Source organism: Choloepus didactylus, chromosome 5 (assembly GCF_015220235.1).
Source record: "Choloepus didactylus isolate mChoDid1 chromosome 5, mChoDid1.pri, whole genome shotgun sequence".
Lineage (NCBI taxonomy): Eukaryota > Metazoa > Chordata > Mammalia > Pilosa > Megalonychidae > Choloepus > Choloepus didactylus.
In genome coordinates, this window is record NC_051311.1 from 52,525,243 (window position 1) to 52,543,913 (window position 18,671).

Below are 18,671 nucleotides of genomic sequence, written 5' to 3' on the forward strand. Positions count from 1 at the left end.
AACTGAATTTAATTAAAAAAACTCAATTTGAAGGACAAAACTATAGAACTTTATAAAGAGAACAGACAAAAAAAGGACAACTGCAAAATAAATATAAGTGGGAAAAAAAAACAAAAAGAAAATATAGGAAACTTTCATGACTTCGGGGTACGGAAAGCTTCTCAAAATTAAAGCACCAACCATAAAAGAACAGAGTCATAAAATTAAGTTTGGTTCAAAGAACCCGATTAAGAAAGACAAACCAAATTGGAGAAGATATCCAGAACATATAACAAATTCCTATTAACTAGCAAGAAAAATAAACAACCCAATAGATACATGGGGAAAAAACTGAATAAGCACTTCACAACAGCTGAAATTCAAATGGTCAATAAGCATTCGATAACTGCTCAATCCAATAGGTACTTGAGGAAGAGCATATCAGATCAAAATTAACAGAAAATATCCATTAGATTACCAAAAACTCAAGATTAGTAACCACAAATTCTGGTGAGTATCTACAATCTTAGCCAACAGGAGTGCACATAAACTGCTGGTGGATATACAAGAGTTGTTAAAAACCACCTGGAGAAGCTTGATATTATTTAGGTTAAGTTGAAGAAAAACATGTCCTACGACCAGGAATTCTACTTCTAGGTAAAAAAAAAAAAAAAAAAAAAAAAATCAGAGAGACTCATGTACATGAACAATAGGATATATTAACAAGAATGTGAAGAGCCACATAAAAACTAGAAACAACAATAGAACAGAAAAAGAAATTGTGCATCAAGTTGCTACACAGTGCATCCTGGGAACACGGGCTCAGGCACAACAGAAACTTTCAGCAAATGACTGCTTTATTACTTACACAGCACAAACAATCTAAAAGAGCTGGGGAAGAGATCCCATTTTGGTGGGTCTCCCAGGGAGGCCAACTGTTTGCGTCAGGGTCAGTAGAAGGCAGCTCTGCAAGTTTTAGTTTGCATCAAAGAGAGACCCTGTACTGTTTGAGTGTGGAGTATTTATTCACCCCAGGGGGAGGATGCCTGCTACTCACATTCTTGCCCTGTGAAGCATCTGGGGCTGCTTATTCTTGGTTTCTGGGCTTAATGTCTGGTCCAGCCTTCTCAGTAGACCTAACATCCCCACCAGGTTGTGGAATGGAAACAGACTGAAACAACGGCACCCATCAGAAAAGGAGGCAGGGTTAGGAGAGGGCTGGGAGATGGCCGCTGAGCATGTCTCTGTGACTCCCCCAGCAACTGTAGTATATTTGTACAATGTACTATTATGTAGCATGTAAATGAATGAACTATAGCTATGTGCAAAAACATGGATGAGCCCCACCCTTCAAAATTAAGTGAAAAAGGCAAGAAACAAAATAAAACACCAGTCTGATTCCTTTGCTAAATTATATTATTTATCATAAAATGAAGAAAGTGATTAACAGAAATAAGGGCACCTGGTACTATCTATGGGAGAGGATAGGTGATGAAGAAGGAATATATAAGGAACTTCTGGGGAACTGGCAATGCTCATTTCTTGACCTAGATGGTGGTTACATCAATGTTCACAAACTGTTAACTACATTTGTTTTATAAAAATTTCTATATATTTTATACCTCATGATTTTTTAAAGTTTTTTTTTAAGGGTCGTAAGTTTTAGAGGTAGAAAAACAAGCTTTTCAACATAGCAGGCTGAGGGTCAGGAAAAAGTTTGGAAGCAGCTAAAATGACCCTAAAGAAATGAAGAAGTCCTGAACTAAGAGTATAAAAAGAAGACAAAAGATTTCTGAGAGATGTAGAAAGGAGAGTTGACAGGATTTACTGAGAGGGTAGTTAAAAGAAAGTCAAGGATGAAACCTTAAGTTTTAGCTTAATACTTTAAATTAGATATATAGGAAAAGTGAGCACATATAAATAAATAGCTTTTCTACAATCAAATTAACTACTATTTAAACTGAGCTTTACTAAATAAATATTGTTACAGGTACGACACTTCAAAAGATTTTTTTTTCTTTCTTTCCAAATAATTTAATTGGCCATGACCTATAAAATTCATCAACATCTCATGGTTTTTAAATCATAGCAACCCAATACTATTTTTTTAAATTATAGTATTAAATGAGTTATTACAAAAAAAACAAAAAAACAAAAAACAAAAAAAACAGGAGTCCTCTGTCCAGTCATACAATGGAAGATGATGGATAAGCTCTGTCCCAAAACTCTCTCTTCCCCTTTTCATCTTCCTAACAGTTTTTCCTAACTGTTTTCCATTATACCAGGCTTCAATATTTATACTATGGACACAAATAATATTCACAACTACAGAGCTACAATTACATTTCTTTTGTCATTCACTTTTGCTCCTGGAATTAACAGGTGCCTGTATTTTTTTAATTGCTTAGTTTTGATGTATTTATCACTAAATCAGTATCAAACTTTCCAAAAGAACTGCAAATCCCCTTTGCTGTGTTCAAACACTTCAGGTAATCTGAGTTTCACTTTCATTCTCTTACATGTATCCCTCTCTTAAGTCTGTTGCCCTCCTTCCAGCTCCAATCTTTCTTGTGCCTGCTGTGAGCTGCTATCCTGGAACTTTGCTTCATCATTATCATCATGCTGGGAATTCCCTTTGCTTAATGGCATTAATGTAATTATCTATTTGCTTTATCCTATACTAAATCTAAATAGTTTCAAAACAGTCATACCAATATAGCCACTAAAAATAAGCCACTGAATGAAGGACAAGATTTCTTTTTGTGCTTAGGATAGAGCCTACTTCGGACACATAGTCAATAACGCGATTTAAAATCAGCTGAAGAAAATCTTTCTATGTTGGTAAAACCACATGATTGATCCATAAGAATGTCAATTTTTTTGTTGTTGTTTTTAGAGGGGTTGCTTTTATTTATCTGTCTAGTTATATACAACATTTCCACTGCTGTAAAGTCAATACAGAGGTCTAGTTTTCATCCCTAGCAGCCACTTTAACTATTTTTAAAATTTATCTATTGTTTTTTTAAAAATAAGCAAATACATTTTTCTTTCTCCCTCTGTTCCTCTCCCCTTCACACATACAAACACACACACTCACATTCACACAATTTCCCCCTACCTTCCATGAATGGTAGCATATTAATGCACACCCTTCTGCACCTGGACATGATCTCTTCACTCCATAACAATATACAGAGACCTTTCTCATTCCTTTTTTACATCTGTACAATACTACGTAGGAGACAGACCACAGTTTATTCTACCAGTCATCTAACTTCTGGTCACTCCGATCTTTCACGATTAAGAACAGTGCCATAAGGAATAACTCTGTGTATATGTCACTTTGTACTTCTGCTATTGTAATTTTGGGATATATTCCTAGAGTGGGATTGCTGGCTTAATGAGTAAATATATATGCAGTTTTGCTAAATACTGCTAAATTCCCTTATTTTGCCATTCTGTACTTCCACCTGCAATATGAGTGCCTTGCTTTCCCCACTTTCAAAAGCAAAAAAGTACACTGTAAACCTATTGGATTTTTGCCATTTTGATAGGTGAAAATGTTATTTCACTATAGCTTTAATTTGTATTTCTCCTTTTATGAATATATTTTCATGTTTAAGGACCACTTGCATTTCTTTTGTGTACCTTCAACATACAGTTTACCAATTTTTCTATCAGATTCTGGGTCTTTTTCTTCTCAAATTTTAGAAACACTTTAAATATGAAGAAGATAAGATCTTTGGATATATTCCAAATATTTCCCTTAATTTGTCATTTGCCCTTTTACTTGCTTATGCTGTTTATTGCATTCCAATTTTATGTATTCAAAGTTATCCATTTTGTCCCCTATTGTTTCTTGATATGAGAAAATAGTTGGCAATTTTCTCCCAGTACCAGATTACAAAGTAATCCATTTTTTTTTTCTAGGATACATTTAGTCTGTTTTTGGATTTTTATCTCATGCTCCTTTGTTCTGTCTACTCATTCACCAATACTACACTATTTTAAATGCATAGCTTTATAACGTTTCAATATCTTATCCTTCCTATTCAAGAACAAGGGGTGCCTTTTCCTTCAGTTCAAGTCTACTTCTGTGTCTTCCAGAAGTGTCAGACAGTTTTCATCACACACATTTCTAGAATATTTTTTAATTTGAATTTTTACAATTACAACTGATTCTTATCTTTCATTGTATCTTCAAACTGGTTGCCGTTTATATGTATAAAGACTATTGTTTTCTGTATGTTAATTTTATACCCTGCTACTTTATTTAATTTTCCTATTACCTATAGCAATTCCATTGATTTAGCAATTTAATTGATTCTTTTATGTTTTCCAGACAGAGAATCATATCACCTACAAGTAAAAATTGTATTACCTTCTTTCCAATTCTTTTGTCCCTAAATGCTTTCTCTTAGCCAGTACCTGAAAATAGAGCAGTGATAGTGGGCATTCTTGTGTTTTTCCTGATTTTACGGGAAAAGCCTCTTGAGTTTCACCTATTAAAATACTGGTTGTTCTAGTTTGCTAATGCTGCGGAATGCAAAACACCAGAGATGAACTGGCTTTTATAAAAAGGGGGTTTATTTGGCTACACAGTTACAGTATTAAGGCCATAAAGTGTCCAAGGGAACACATCAGTAATTGGGTACCTTCACTGGAGGATGGCCAATGGCGTCCGGAAAACCTCTGTTAGCTGCGAAGGCACGTGGCTGGCATCTGCTCCAAAGTTCTGGTTTCAAAATGGCTTTCTCCCAGGACGTTCCTCTCTAGCAAGCTTGCTCCTCTTCAAAACATCACTCACAGCTGCACTGAGTTCCTTCTCTTTGAGTCAGCTCATTTGTATGGCTCCACCGATCAAGGCCCACCCTAAATGGGTGGGGCCATGCCTCCATGGGACTATCTCATCAGTCATCACCCACAGCTGGGTGGGGCACATTCCAAGCAAATCTAATCAGCACCAAAATGTCTGCCCCACAAGACTACATCAAAGATAATGGTGTTTGGGGGACACAATACATTCAAACTGGCACACTGGTTTTCTCCAGATAGTTCCTATGCCAGACAAGCCTTGAAACTTAGAGGTATCAGTCTCTCCCCCACCCCATAATGTCAACACCCCTTTCAACAGGAAGAAGTTAGAATGTTCATGGCCCAAACTTCCTTGAAGATTGAGAAAATGATCAAATGAGAAGGAGGAGTTGTAACACAGAAGTTAGGATTTAACAAATGATTATGACTATTGAATCATTATACAGATATTTCTTTTTAGTTTCTAGTGTATTAGAATAGCCAGAAGGAAATACCTGAAACCATGGAACTCTAATCCATACTATACTTTGAAATTTGCTCTATAACTACCTGTTAAACTGTATTTTGAAATTTATTACTTTTCTGTATATGTTATATTTCACAATAAAAAAATGTTTAAAATGAAAAAAAAAATGCTAGTTTTGGAGCTGACATATATTTATGTTTTTTAAAAAGGTCTATCAATTCCCATTTTATTGATCATGCTTAACATGAATGGGAGTTGAATATTGTCAAATGACTTTTTGACTTCTAAGGAGACGATCACATGATTTTTCTCTTTACCTCTAAAATCCAAATAATGACCCTTGTATCCTAGAATTAACCTCACTTTGTCATGATGTATTTTTGTCACTGTTGCTTGATTCTACTTGTTAATTTTTTTTTTTTATTTTTTGGCTTAACAGGAATTTATTATCTCATGATGAAAGAAGCCAGGAGGCTTGCTTCCTCACAGAGGCAACATCTTCTAGCTGGCTGGTAATCTTTGGGGTTTCTTGGCTTTTCTGTCACATGGCAATGTACAATGTACTCCTTTCTCTTCTGGGTTCTGCTGACTTCCAGCTCTGCTTCTACAATGGCTTCTCCTGCTGTGTCCAATTTCTCTGCTTATAAGGTCTTCAGCCATATTGGATTACGGCCTACTTTCATTCAGTTTGGGGACACCTTAACTAATAATATCTGCAAAGGTACTATTTACAAAAAGGCTCAACACCCATAGGATCAGTGGTTGAGACTGAGGATGCCTTTTGTGGGGACATGATTAAATCTCCAATAAGCTTGCTAATACTTTTATTAAAGAATTTTATAACAATATTCACTGGAGAGTGGGCTGTAGTTTTCTACTTTTAGAAAACATTTACCAGGGTTTGATATCAATAATATAATTGTTTCATAAAAGAATTTATAAATTTAGAAGTTTTTCTTCCTTTTCTATACTTGAAAATGATATAAGTAGCAATGGGATTATTTGATTTACTGGAACTCAATTATAAATCCATCTGGGGCTTGGTACTTTTGTATGGGAGAGCCATTTTACAGCATTCTTTATTTCTCCTATGGAAATTGGACTATTTAAACTTTTCTATACTTAGATCAGTTTTGACAAATTGTGTTTTCCTATAACACCATCCTTTTCATCAATTTCAAATTTACTTACATACATTTTTATAAAATTACCTTTGTGAGTGTTTAAATTTCCCATTTTGATCTTTATTTCCCCACTTTAAGATTTCTTTTTTAAACAATAACAATAACAACTAGGCTATGATCTGTTTGGCTTACCTTTTTTTTCCCAGAACCAGCTTTTGTTGATGTATTGTGATGCTGAAAAGTCCTTAAGTCCAAATTCTCCAGGAAAAGCTGGCTGGAAATTCCAGCAAAAACCAGTGCTGAAGATGAGGAAGAAATTCTTCTGATCTCTGAAATCCTCAGTTCTAGCTTTTTAAGACTTTCAACTGATTAAATAAGGAGATTCCCCACATTGCTGAGGGCAATCTCCTTTGTTGGTTGTAGATGCAATCAATTGATTGTAATGCAAATCCTATGTACAAAATACTCTCACAGACAAGCAGGCCAATGCTTAAACAACTAGACAATAATTTAGCCAAGCAGACACACATCACAATTGGTTCCACTGTTTCTCTCTTTTTTAAAACTCACTGTTACCTTCCTTCTGCATTAGTTTGGTTTATTTTGTTTTTCTACTTTTTGAGTTAATTCATTTGTTTAATTTTCATTTTTATTGCCATAAGCATTTAATGCTAAGAATTTTCCTATGATAATTACTTTGGGGTACCGAAAACAATGGCCCAGGGGCCAATTCCAGCCTGTCGATGTGTTTTTGAAAATAAAGATTTATTGGAACATAGCTATATCCACTCATTTATATATTATCTATGGCTGCTTTCATGCTATAACTGTAGAGTGGAAAAGTTGGAACAGAGGCTATATGCTCCACAAAGTCTAAAATATTTACTATACTTACTAAAAATCTGCTATAGCCTACTGATTCTGATGTGTCATGTCAAGAAACCCAGCAAGTTAACTTTAAGCCAAGAATTGTTCATCAAGAATTATTATACCTACTAAATCACTATACAGATTTCTTTTAGTTTCTAGTGTATTAGAATAGCCAGAAGGAAATACCTGAAACTGTGGAACTGTAATCCATACTATACTTTGAAATTTGCTCTATAACTACCTGTTAAACTGTATTTTGAAATTTATTACTTTTCTGTATATGTTATATTTCACAATAAAAAATGTTTAAAATGAAAAAAAAATGCTGGGTTTGGAGCTGACATATATTTATCATGTTTTTTAAAAAGGTCTATCAATTCCCATTTTATTGATTATGCTTAACATGAATGGAAGTTGAATATTCTCAAATGACTTTTTGACCTCTAAGGAGATGAATGTGTGATTTTTATTTTGCAACAGAGGCTATATGGTCCACAAAGTCTAAAATATTTACTATACCTACTAAAAATCTGCTATAGCCTATTGATTCTGATGTGCCATGTCAAGATGGTTTGCTAATGTTGCCATTTTGCAAAACACTAGAAATGGATTGGTTTTTATAAAGGGGGTTTATTTGGTTACAAAGTTACAGTCTTAAGGCCATAAAGTGTCCGAGGTAATGCATCAACCAGGTACCTTCACTGGAGAAAGGCCACTGGCATCCAGAAAACCTCTGTTAGCTGGGAAGGCACATGGCTGGCATCTGCTTGCTTCCAGGTTGTGTTTCCAAATGGTGTTCTCCAAAATGTCAGCAAAAGTCTGCTTTCAACAGCCATCTCCAAAATGTCTCTCAGCTGCAGCGGCTCTGCTCCTGGACCTGTGTGACTCTTTTTAAAGTACTCAAGTGATCCAATAAAGACCCACTCTGAATGAGTGGGGGCAACACCTCCATAGAAATAATCCAACGAAAGGTCTCACCCATAGTAGGTTGAGTCACATCTCTGTGGAAACAGTGAACCAATAGGTTGCAACCCAATCATCTAATACATCTGCCCCTACAGATTGCCTCAAAGAACACAGCATTTTGGGGGACATAATACATCCAAACCAGCACAACCATGTTTGTTAGTTTCCAGATATAAGGGCCTTGTTGCACTTTTCAATTATTTATTATGTTTAGTCAGAAAATGCTGTTTGTACTATACATTTTGGGGAATTTGAGCTTTCTTTGTATCTCAACAAATAATCATTTTTTGTGAATGTTCCATGTAGACTTGCAAAGAATGTGTATTCTCTCGTATCAAACATACAATGAGATCCACCTTTTGCTTGTGTTTTTCAGGTAAGTCTTCAATAGCCTTAAAAAGTTTTGTCCAGGGGGAGGGGCAAGATGGCGGCATAGAGAGGAGTGGAAGCTAAGTAGTCCCCCTGGAACAACTGAAAAAAACCAGAAACAACTAGTAAATAATCCAGAATAACTGCGGGGGGACAAACGAGACCATCCACTCATCATACATCAACCTGAATTGGGAGGAATGCCCAAGATCACAGCACAAAATCTGTAAGTAAAACCTGCGGATCCAAGTCGTGAGACCCCTCCCCCATAGCCCGAGCTGCAAAGCCTCGTGGTGCCAGAGAGAAGCTCTCTCCCAGCAAGCGAATATAGCTCAGCTGAGCTCCAACTGGGGTTTTAAGTAGTGAGTGTGAACTGCTCACTACAGGTACGAATCCCCAAAAAACAGACAGAGGCTTTGGGTGACGACTGACCTTGGAGAGTCGGAGGGTCGTCTTGGACTAGTTCTGAAGGGGACTATCTGTTTCTTTTTCGGCTCAGTGGAGAAAGCCCCAGTCATTTTCAGTTTCCAGGGCTGTGACTCAGAGAAGGGTAGAGACAGCACAAGCAGAGAAAGAGACTATTGAAATGCTAATGGACTCCCCCTAGAGGGTCTATCTTCTCTAAGAGGAAAGGGGTGGGGCCCTTTCCATTCAGAAGCAGACCCCAGAGCCTGGGGGAACACGGCCATACCTCCTGACACCAATCAAGAATTACAGGCTAACAGGCATCACCTGCTGGGCAGAAAAACACAGTGACCTGAGGCATCACAGGGTGGAGCAGGGTGGAGCTCAGGTCCCAGATACTGAATATTTCTTCCCTCTGGGACCTGAGCCTGCTCTGGTCTGGCAAAGCCTGATGTGGATAACCAAGGAAACCATGCCTAGACAACAGAAAATTACAACCTACACTAAGAAAAACAAAGTTATGGCCCAGTCAAAGGAACAAATGTACACTTCAACTGAGATACAGGAATTTAAACAACTAATGCTAAATCAATTCAAAAAGTTTAGAGAAGATATTGCAAAAGAGATAGAGGCTGTAAAGAAAACACTGGGCATATATAAGGCAGAAATTGAAAGTTCAAAAAAACAACTAGTAGAATCTATGGAAATGAAAGGCACAACACAAGACATGAAAGACACAATGGAAACATAGAACAGCAGAACTCAAGAGGCAGAAGAAAACACTCAGGAACTGGAGAACAAAACACCTGAAAGCCTACATGCAAAGGAGAACATGGAGAAAAGAATGAAAAAATATGAGCAACATTTCTGGGAACTTAAGGATGAAATAAAGTACAGTAATGTACGTATCATTGGTGTCCCAGAAGGAGAAGAGAAGGGAAAAGGGGCAGAAGCAATAATAAAGGAAATAATTAATGAAAATTTCCCATCTCTTATGAAAGACATAAAATTACAGATCCAAGAAGCACAGCGCACTCCAAACAGAAGAGATCTGAATAGGCCTACGCCAAGACACTTAATAATCAGATTATCAAATGTCAAAGACAAAGAGAGAATCCTGAAAGCAGCAAGAGAAAAGTGATCCATTACATACAAAGGAAGCTTAATAAGACTATGTGAGGATCTCTCAGCAGAAACCATGGAGGCAAGAAGGAAGTGGTGTGATATATTTAAGATACTGAAAGAGAAAAACCACCAATCAAGAATCCTATATCCAGCAAAGCTGTCCTTCAAATATGAGGGAGAGGCTCAAAATATTTTCTGACAAACAGACAATGAGAGACTTTGTGAACAAGACACCCGCCCTACAGGAAATACTAAAGGAAGCACTACAGAGTGATAGAAGACAGGAGTGCGTGGTTTGGAACACAGTTTTGGGAGATGGTAGCACAACAATGTAAGTACACTGAACAAAGATAACTATGAATACGGTTGAGAGAGGAAGGTGGGGAACATGTGAGACACCACAAGAAAGGAGGAAAGATAAAGACTGGGACTGTGTAACTTGGTGAAATCTAAAGTATTCAACAATTGTGACAAAATGTACGAATACGTTCTTTTATGAGGGAGAAGAAGCAAATGTCAACCTTGCAAGGTGTTAAAAATGGGGAGGCATTGGGGGAGGGATGCAATCAACATAAACTAGAGACTGTAACTAATAGAATCATTGTATTATGCTTCCTTTAATGTAACAAAGGTGATATACCAAGGTAAATGCAGATAAGAGGGGGGGATAGGGGAGGCATGTTAGACACTTGACATTGGTGGTATTGTGATTCTTTACTCTACTTTGATTTAAGGTTATTCTTCCTTTTGCCGCTTCCTAGCTGTCATTTTTTTTCCCTCTTTCTTTTGCCTCTCTAACTTCTTTGACTCTCCTTCCTGCCTTGTGGAAGAAATGTAGATACCTTTATATAGATAGTGGTAAAGGTGGTGAACACATAAATATATGATCATACAGAGAACCATCAATTATTTACTTAGGATGGAATGTATGGTGAGTGAACAAAACCATATTAAAAAAAAAAATGGGTTGATGACAAAACCTCGAGGGCAATATACTGAGTGACATAAGCCAGACACATAAGGACAATTATTGCAGGGTCTCAGTGATAGGAACTAATTATAATATGTAAACTCATAAACATGAAACATAAGGTACCAAGATACAGGATAAGGCTTAAGAATGGGGAGCGGTTGCTTAGTATGAGCAGAATGTTCAACTAGGATGAACTTAAATGTTTGGAAATGAACAGACATGTCAGTAGCAAGATGTGAGAGTAACTAACAGTGCCAAATGGTGTGTGAATGAGGTGGAACGGGGAAGCTCAGAGTCATATATGTCACCAGAAGGAAAGTTGGAGGTCAAAAGATGGGAATGTATAAAACTGAATCCTATGGTGGGCAATGTCCATGATGAACTGTACAAATATTAGAAATCACTTCCATGAACCAGAACAAATGTATGACAATACAATTAGAAGTTAATAATAGAGGGGCATTTAGGGAAGAAATATATACCTATTGCAAACTAAATACTACAGTTAGTAGTATTTCAACATTTTTTCATAAACAGTAACAAATGTACTATACCAACACTAGGAGTCAACAATTGAGGGGGGTTGGATAGGGATAGGGGATGATTCGAGTTTCCTTTTCTCTTTTTCTTTTTTCATCTTTCACTTTATTTCTTGTCTGGAGCAATGAAAAGTTTCTAAAAATTGAACAAAAATTAAGTGTGGTGACGGATGCACAGCTGTATGAGGGTACCCAGGAGCAACTGATTGTACACTTTGGATCTTTGGATAATTGTATGGTATCTGAACAATAAAAATTAAAAAGAAGAAGAAGAAAAAAAAAGTTTTGTCCATTGATCTTATTTGAACTGAGAGAGATATGTTATCTTCTATTATCATGTTCCTAATTCTTATCGAATCTCCTGAAGCTTTTTTATTTTAATGGAAGTTGTCATTAACAACCATTTACCCAGTAACATATCTTCATTGTGAATTGCAGCTTTTAGCATTACCATAATGTATCCTATCTCTAATGATTGCTGGCTTGAGTTCTACCTTGTGCAATATCAAAATCATGACCTCTGTTTTCTTTGTATTCAGTTTTCCTGGTGTATCTTTGCCTTTCATTTTATCTTTTCTGAGTCTTTCATGGTTTTGGTTATATTTTTTTGTACAGAGCATAAAGTTACTTTGTTAGTCAACCTGAAAATATTTGTTCTCTGAATAGGCCAGTTAAGCCCACTTACTAATATGACTGACGTGTTTGGTCTCAGTTCTGTCACAGAGAGAATATATAAATAATTTCACTGTATTTGTTCCTTTGTTCTCTTTCTCTCTCTCCTGTATTTCTTTTGGTATTTAGAAAGGTTTGGGTTTTAGTCCGAATGATTATCTTTATAGTAATACTTTCATGTAATATCCTTTGTCCCTTTTTTTATTAAGATACTATCTATTGATCCCCTAGTATAAGCAATTAGCTCCTCTATTCACCTCATACCATCCTCTACTACATTCCCCAGCATCTATTTAAAGCAATCTTCTTTAATACCCTGTTAATCTCCATAAGGCAATCAAGGAGCTTATGAAACTACCTCTTGGTTGCCTTCAGGAAGGTTTCATGTGACTATATTGCTTGAGCTCTGACATTCATTGTTGTCTTGGTTCTTTATTCAACCTCCCAATTTTTGAATATTATATTTATATATTATTTCTACTCTGTCAACAGAGCACATTACAAGTATATACTGATTTATCACTCCTTATGCCTGTCATTAAATTTCAGTTCTACAGTTAAACAGTCATTCTCTGTAGAATATCTTCACTGTCATTTGCCTACCATAAAGCTCTCTTAGCATCCCAGACTCAACGGCATGATATTGTTGAAAAGATAAGACAAATAGCTGGGATTATGGGAAGATGGCAGAGTAGGAAGCTCTAAAAATTGATCCCTCCACCAGAACAACTATTAAACTAGCAGGGAATGTCTGAAATCAACTATTGTCAAACTTTGGAGTACAGTAGAACACCATGAAGCATCCAAGGAAGAGCAGGAAAAGAGTCTGGTAAACTGCAGTAAAATAACGGTAAATTTCACTCTCCATGCAGTGGCTACCATCTCCCACACTTTCCAGCCTCATAGAAGGCAGCAGTGGGATCCTCAACTGTGACTCCTGGTGCAGCTTGCTGGTACCAGGGTGGGATATAAAGACCTAGTTCCCCAAGATCTAGAGTTGTGCAGTCTGACCACTGATTACTGCTTTTATCAGCTACTTCAGATCACTGGGGGCCTAGCTCTGACAGCTGCAGTTGTTCCAACCCACCTTGGGCAAAAGCAGCAGAGGCATCTTAAAGACAGTGAGACTCTCCTGAAAACTATTAAAAATAGTTAAAGAGCTGCATTTACTGGGCAAGTGCTGAATCAAGAAAAAGGGGCTTCAAAAAAACCACTGGAGAAGCTCCTGGACCCTTGCTACCTCTCCCTCACTCCCTCCCCAGTCCAGAGTGGAACCAGCCAGGAACATGGAATTGTGGGTCTTTGGCCTAGTTCCATGTGGAAAGACTGAACTAGGAAACTCCTCTTTGGCTAGCCCCACCCTAGAATTTTCCCTCTAGGCAAAGCTAAAGAGGTATAAGAAACAGTTTAATACAGTGACCCAGGGCAAAGGCTTACCTGCTTTAAGTCCTATGGTGGAGCACCTAGGAGAGGGAAAAGGTCTATTTCTTACTAGAGAGGGCATGTAAACTCCTAGGAAACAGGAGAACTTCTAAGGCCACTACTAAGCACAAGCCCAGGATAAGATACAGGCTCAGAAAAGACAAGGAAGACCCTGACTTCACATTCCCCTTCTTGATAGGAAAGCTGAATTCTGAAGAAGAACACCAACTAACTCAAAGCCAATTTGCAGAGACTATGAAAGGCATTTTTTTACATTGATTTGTTTGGTTTTGTTAGCTCCTGGCACTCAAGGAAATCTCTGTCATAACACCAGCTGGATACCAATTCAAGAAACAGAGAACTCAGGGACTAAATCTCAGAGTCAACACTTTAAAATAATAAAATGTACAGTGTACAACAAATGATTACAAGATAAAGAAACAGGAAATCATGGCCCATCCAAAGATAAAAATCCAGAAAACATCAATGGAGACCACCAGACTTGAACACAGCAGACAAAGGCTTTAAAAAATGATTCTCAATATGTTCTAATAGATAAAGTACTAAAACATCTGAGGAAAACAGTGAATGAACAATATGAGAATCTCAATAAAGAGACAGACATTTTAAAAAGGAACTAAACTAAACCACTGGAGTTAAAGTTGAAAACTTCCCTAGAGGATTAACAGCAGATTGGAGCTAGCAAAAGAAGGGATTGGCGAACTCGACGACAAGACAATTGAAATGAATCAGGTGGAGGGGCAAAAAGAAAAAAGAATTAGAAAAAGCAAAAATAACCCAAGAGACCTGTGGAACATGATCAAGCATAGTAATATACACATTATGGGAGTCCCAGAAGGAGAAGTTAAGGTGGTATCAAATAAAATATGATTGCTATATATTTAGGATACTATTTTTAACTGCATAATGACCACAAGGCAAATGTTATCAAAAATATTTTCAGAAATGTTCAGAAGTAGATTGTGGCAATGAATGCATGACTATATGATCATACTGTGAACAGCTGATTGTACACCATGGATGACTGTATGGTATGTGAATATATTTCAATAAAACTGAATTTAATCTAAAAAAAGATTAAAAAAATATTTTCAGAAAGAAATGAGAAGGGATTCAATATGCTACAATACAGAAAGCAAATAAATATGAAAGTAGGTATCAATGGAAGAATTGAGGGTCAAAAAAGGTATAAACAAAGACCAAATAGCAACATGGCAGAAGATAGTCCTATATTATAATCAGTTATTTTAAGTGTAAAGGGATTAAACTTCCAAGTCAAAGGGTAGAGATCGGCAGAATGGATAAAAAACCACAACCCACCTACATGCAGTATACAATAGACTCATCTTAAATTCAAAAACATAAATAGATTAAAAGTGAAAGGATGGGTAACACAAACCATGCAAACAGAAAACAAAAGAGAGCTGGGGTAGCTATACTAATATCAGATAAAAGAGACTAAGTCAAAAACTGTTATGAGGGACAAAGAAGGTCATTATGTACCGATAAAGAGATAAATCCAACAAGAAGACATAACAATTATAAATACATATGCACCTAACAGCAGAGCCCAAAAATATATGATGCAAATATTGACAGATTAACAGTAGGGACTTCAATACACCACTTTCAATAACGGATAGAACATCTAGACAGAAGATCATTAAGGAAATAGAAGACGTGACTTGAATGATACTCTAAATCAACTAGACCTAACAGACATTTCCCCAACAACAGAAAATACAATCTTTGAGTGACATGGATCATTCCCCAGGATAGACCGCATCTTAAGTTGCAAAACAAGTCCCAATGAATTAAAAAATACTGAAATTATACCATGTATCTTTTCTGACCACAGAGGAATGAAGCTAGAAATCAGTATAGAAAAAATGGAAAATGCACAAATATGAGGAAATTAAACAATGTACTCAAATAATCAACAGGTTCAAGAAGAAATCACAAGCAAAAGTAAACAGAATAAAAGAGTAAAAGGCCTTTATGAAAGGAATAGAGACCAACCCACAATCATGATTGAAGAGCTTAACATTCATCTCTCCACAATTGATAGGACAAGTACACACACAAAAAAGTGAGAAAATAGAGTTGTATAACAGTATCAACCAACTTGACATTTACTGAACATGACAACCAACAACTATATAGAATCTAAATTATTTTCAAATGCATATGGAACATTCACCAAGACACACAATATCCTAAGCCACAAAATGTCTAAAAATAAATTTCAAAAGATTTAAATCTTATGAAGAATGTTTTCTGACTACAATGGAATATGAGATCTAGAAAACCCCCACATACCTGTAAGTCAATATAAGTAACCCTTGGTCATAGGAAAAAAATCACAAGAGAAATTTAAAAATATTTAGCAAAACGTTAAAAAAAAAAAAAAAACAGCATATCAAAATTTGTTTGAGAAAGCTAAAGAAATGCTTAGTGGGAAAATTAAACCTTTAAAGCAGAAGACAAACAATAGATAAAAGTAAAAAGCCAAAATGGTTGATAAGCACCTAGTAATAGTAACTATGAGAAAAGATGAATTACCAATAGAAACAAAAGAAGGGACATCACTACAGGTCCTAAAGATATAAGGATATTAAGGGAATATTGTAAACAAATGTGTGCCAGTTTGAATGTATTATGGCACCCAAAACACCATTATTTTTGATGTAATCTTGTGTGGGCAGATTATCACTGTTGATTAGATTGTAATTCTTTGAGGGTTTCCGTGGAGATGTGCCCCACCCAACTGTGGGTGATGACTCTGACTGGATAATTTCCATGGAGGTGTTACCCACACATTCAGGGTGGGTCTAAATTAAATCACTGGAGCCATATAAATGAGCTGACAAACAGAAGGAATTCAGTGCAGCTGAAAGTGACATTCTGAGAGAAGCTACAGCCAAGAGGGACACTTTGAAGAATGCACAGAAGTGAGCTCAGCTTACAGAGACATTTTGGACATGGCCTCTGAAAGCAGACTTTTGCTCCGGTGAAGCTAAGAGAGGACAAATGCCCCAAGAGCAACTCAGAGTGACATTTTTGAAGGACCTGAAGCCTGGAGAGGGATGTCCTGGGAGAAAGTCATTTTGAAACCAGAACTTGGAGCAGACGCCAGCCACCTGCCTTCCCAGCTAACAAAGGTTTTCCGGACGCCATTGGCCATCCTCCAGTGAAGGTACCCGATTGCTGATGCATTACCTTGGACACTTTATGGCCTTACACTTATGGTAACTGTGTAACCAAATAAACCTCCTTTTATAAAAGCCAATCCATTTCTGGTGTTTTGCATTCTGGCAGCATTAGCAAACTAGAACAAAATGTATGACAATAAATGTGACAACTTAGATGATATGGACAAATTTCTTCAAACAATTTGTCAAAAGAATTCAAGAATAAAAAGAAAATCTAAATAGCCTTGTATTTCCTAAGGCACTGAATTTCTAAATCAAAAACCTTCCTATAAAGAAAACTCCAAGCCCAAATGGGACTCACTAGTAAATTCTATAAAATATTTAAAAATGAATACTAATTTTATAAAATCTTTCAAGAAATAGAGGTGGAAGGATACTTTGTACCATACTTTCAGGCTAGTATTACCTTGATAACAAAATCAGATAAAGATACCAGAAAAGAAAATTACACCACCAATATTCCACATGAACATAAAAGAAAAATTCTTTAGCAAAATATTAGCAAATCAAATCTAGAAATATAGAAAAATGATAATACACCATGACCCCGTAGGGTACATCCCAATAATTGATTTAACATCTAAAAATCAATCAATGTAATTCACCACAGTAACAAAATAAAGGAGAAAAATCGCAGGATCATTTCAACAGATACAGAAAAGGCATATGACAAAATTTACCACCCACTCATAATAAAAACTCCCAATTTTTATTTATCTATAACTAAGAATAGAAGGTAACTTTCTCATTTGATAATGGGGCACCTATAAAAAACTAACAGAGCTAACATATTAATGGAGAACTACTGAATATTTTCCTCTTAAGATGGGGAACAAACCAATGATGTCATCTCCCATTCAATATTGAAATTCAATTTCTATTTAATACTGTAATACCCTTCACTAGTTCAATAAGGAAAGAAAAGGCAAAATTTATATACAGAAAAAAAGAAGACTATTTGTAGGCAACATTTTAGTGTATACAGGAAGTGTCAAGGACTCTACAAATAAATAGTGGATTTAATAAATGAATTTAGCAAGATAATGGGATACAATCAATATATAAATACAATCAATTGTACTTCAATATACCAGCAACAAACAATTGGAAATTCCATCAAACAATGATATAAACAGCATCAAATAACATCATAGCAGGAACTGCGTGGACTGGACACCACAGAGCAATCTGACTTTGGGTATACTTCATACAACACTCATGAAAACATGGAACTGCTGAGATCAGCGAAATCTGTAAGTTTTTGCGGCCAGGGGACCCGCGCCCCTCCCTGCCAGGCTCAGTCCCATGGGAGGAGGGGCTGTCAGCTCCGGGAAGGAGAAGGGAGAACTGCAGTGGCAGCCCTTATCGGAAACTCATTCTGCTGATCCAAACTCCAACCATAGATAGATGGAGACCAGACACCAGAGAATCTGAGAGCAGCCAGCACAGCAGAGAGGAGACAGGCATAGAAAAAAAACAACACGAAAAACTCCAAAATAAAAGCGGAGGATTTTTGGAGTTCTGGTGAACATAGAAGGGGGAAGGGCAGAGCCCAGGCCCGAGCTCAGGCCCTGAGGCGCATATGAAAATCCCGAAGAAAAGCTGATCTCTCTGCCCTGTGGACCTTTCCTTAATGGCCCTGGTTGCTTTGTCTCTTAGCATTTCAATAACCCATTAGATCTCTGAGGAGGACCCCCCCTTTTTTTTTTTTTA

The 18,671-nt window shown here is 36.6% G+C and overlaps 1 protein-coding gene across 2 annotated transcripts in view; it reads right to left on the bottom strand.

The window, feature by feature from the left end:
* Nucleotides 1-18,671, bottom strand: part of TRIM24 (tripartite motif containing 24) — a 138,809-nt gene that overhangs the window by 105,761 nt on the left and 14,377 nt on the right. The gene's annotated exons all lie outside the window — the stretch shown is intronic.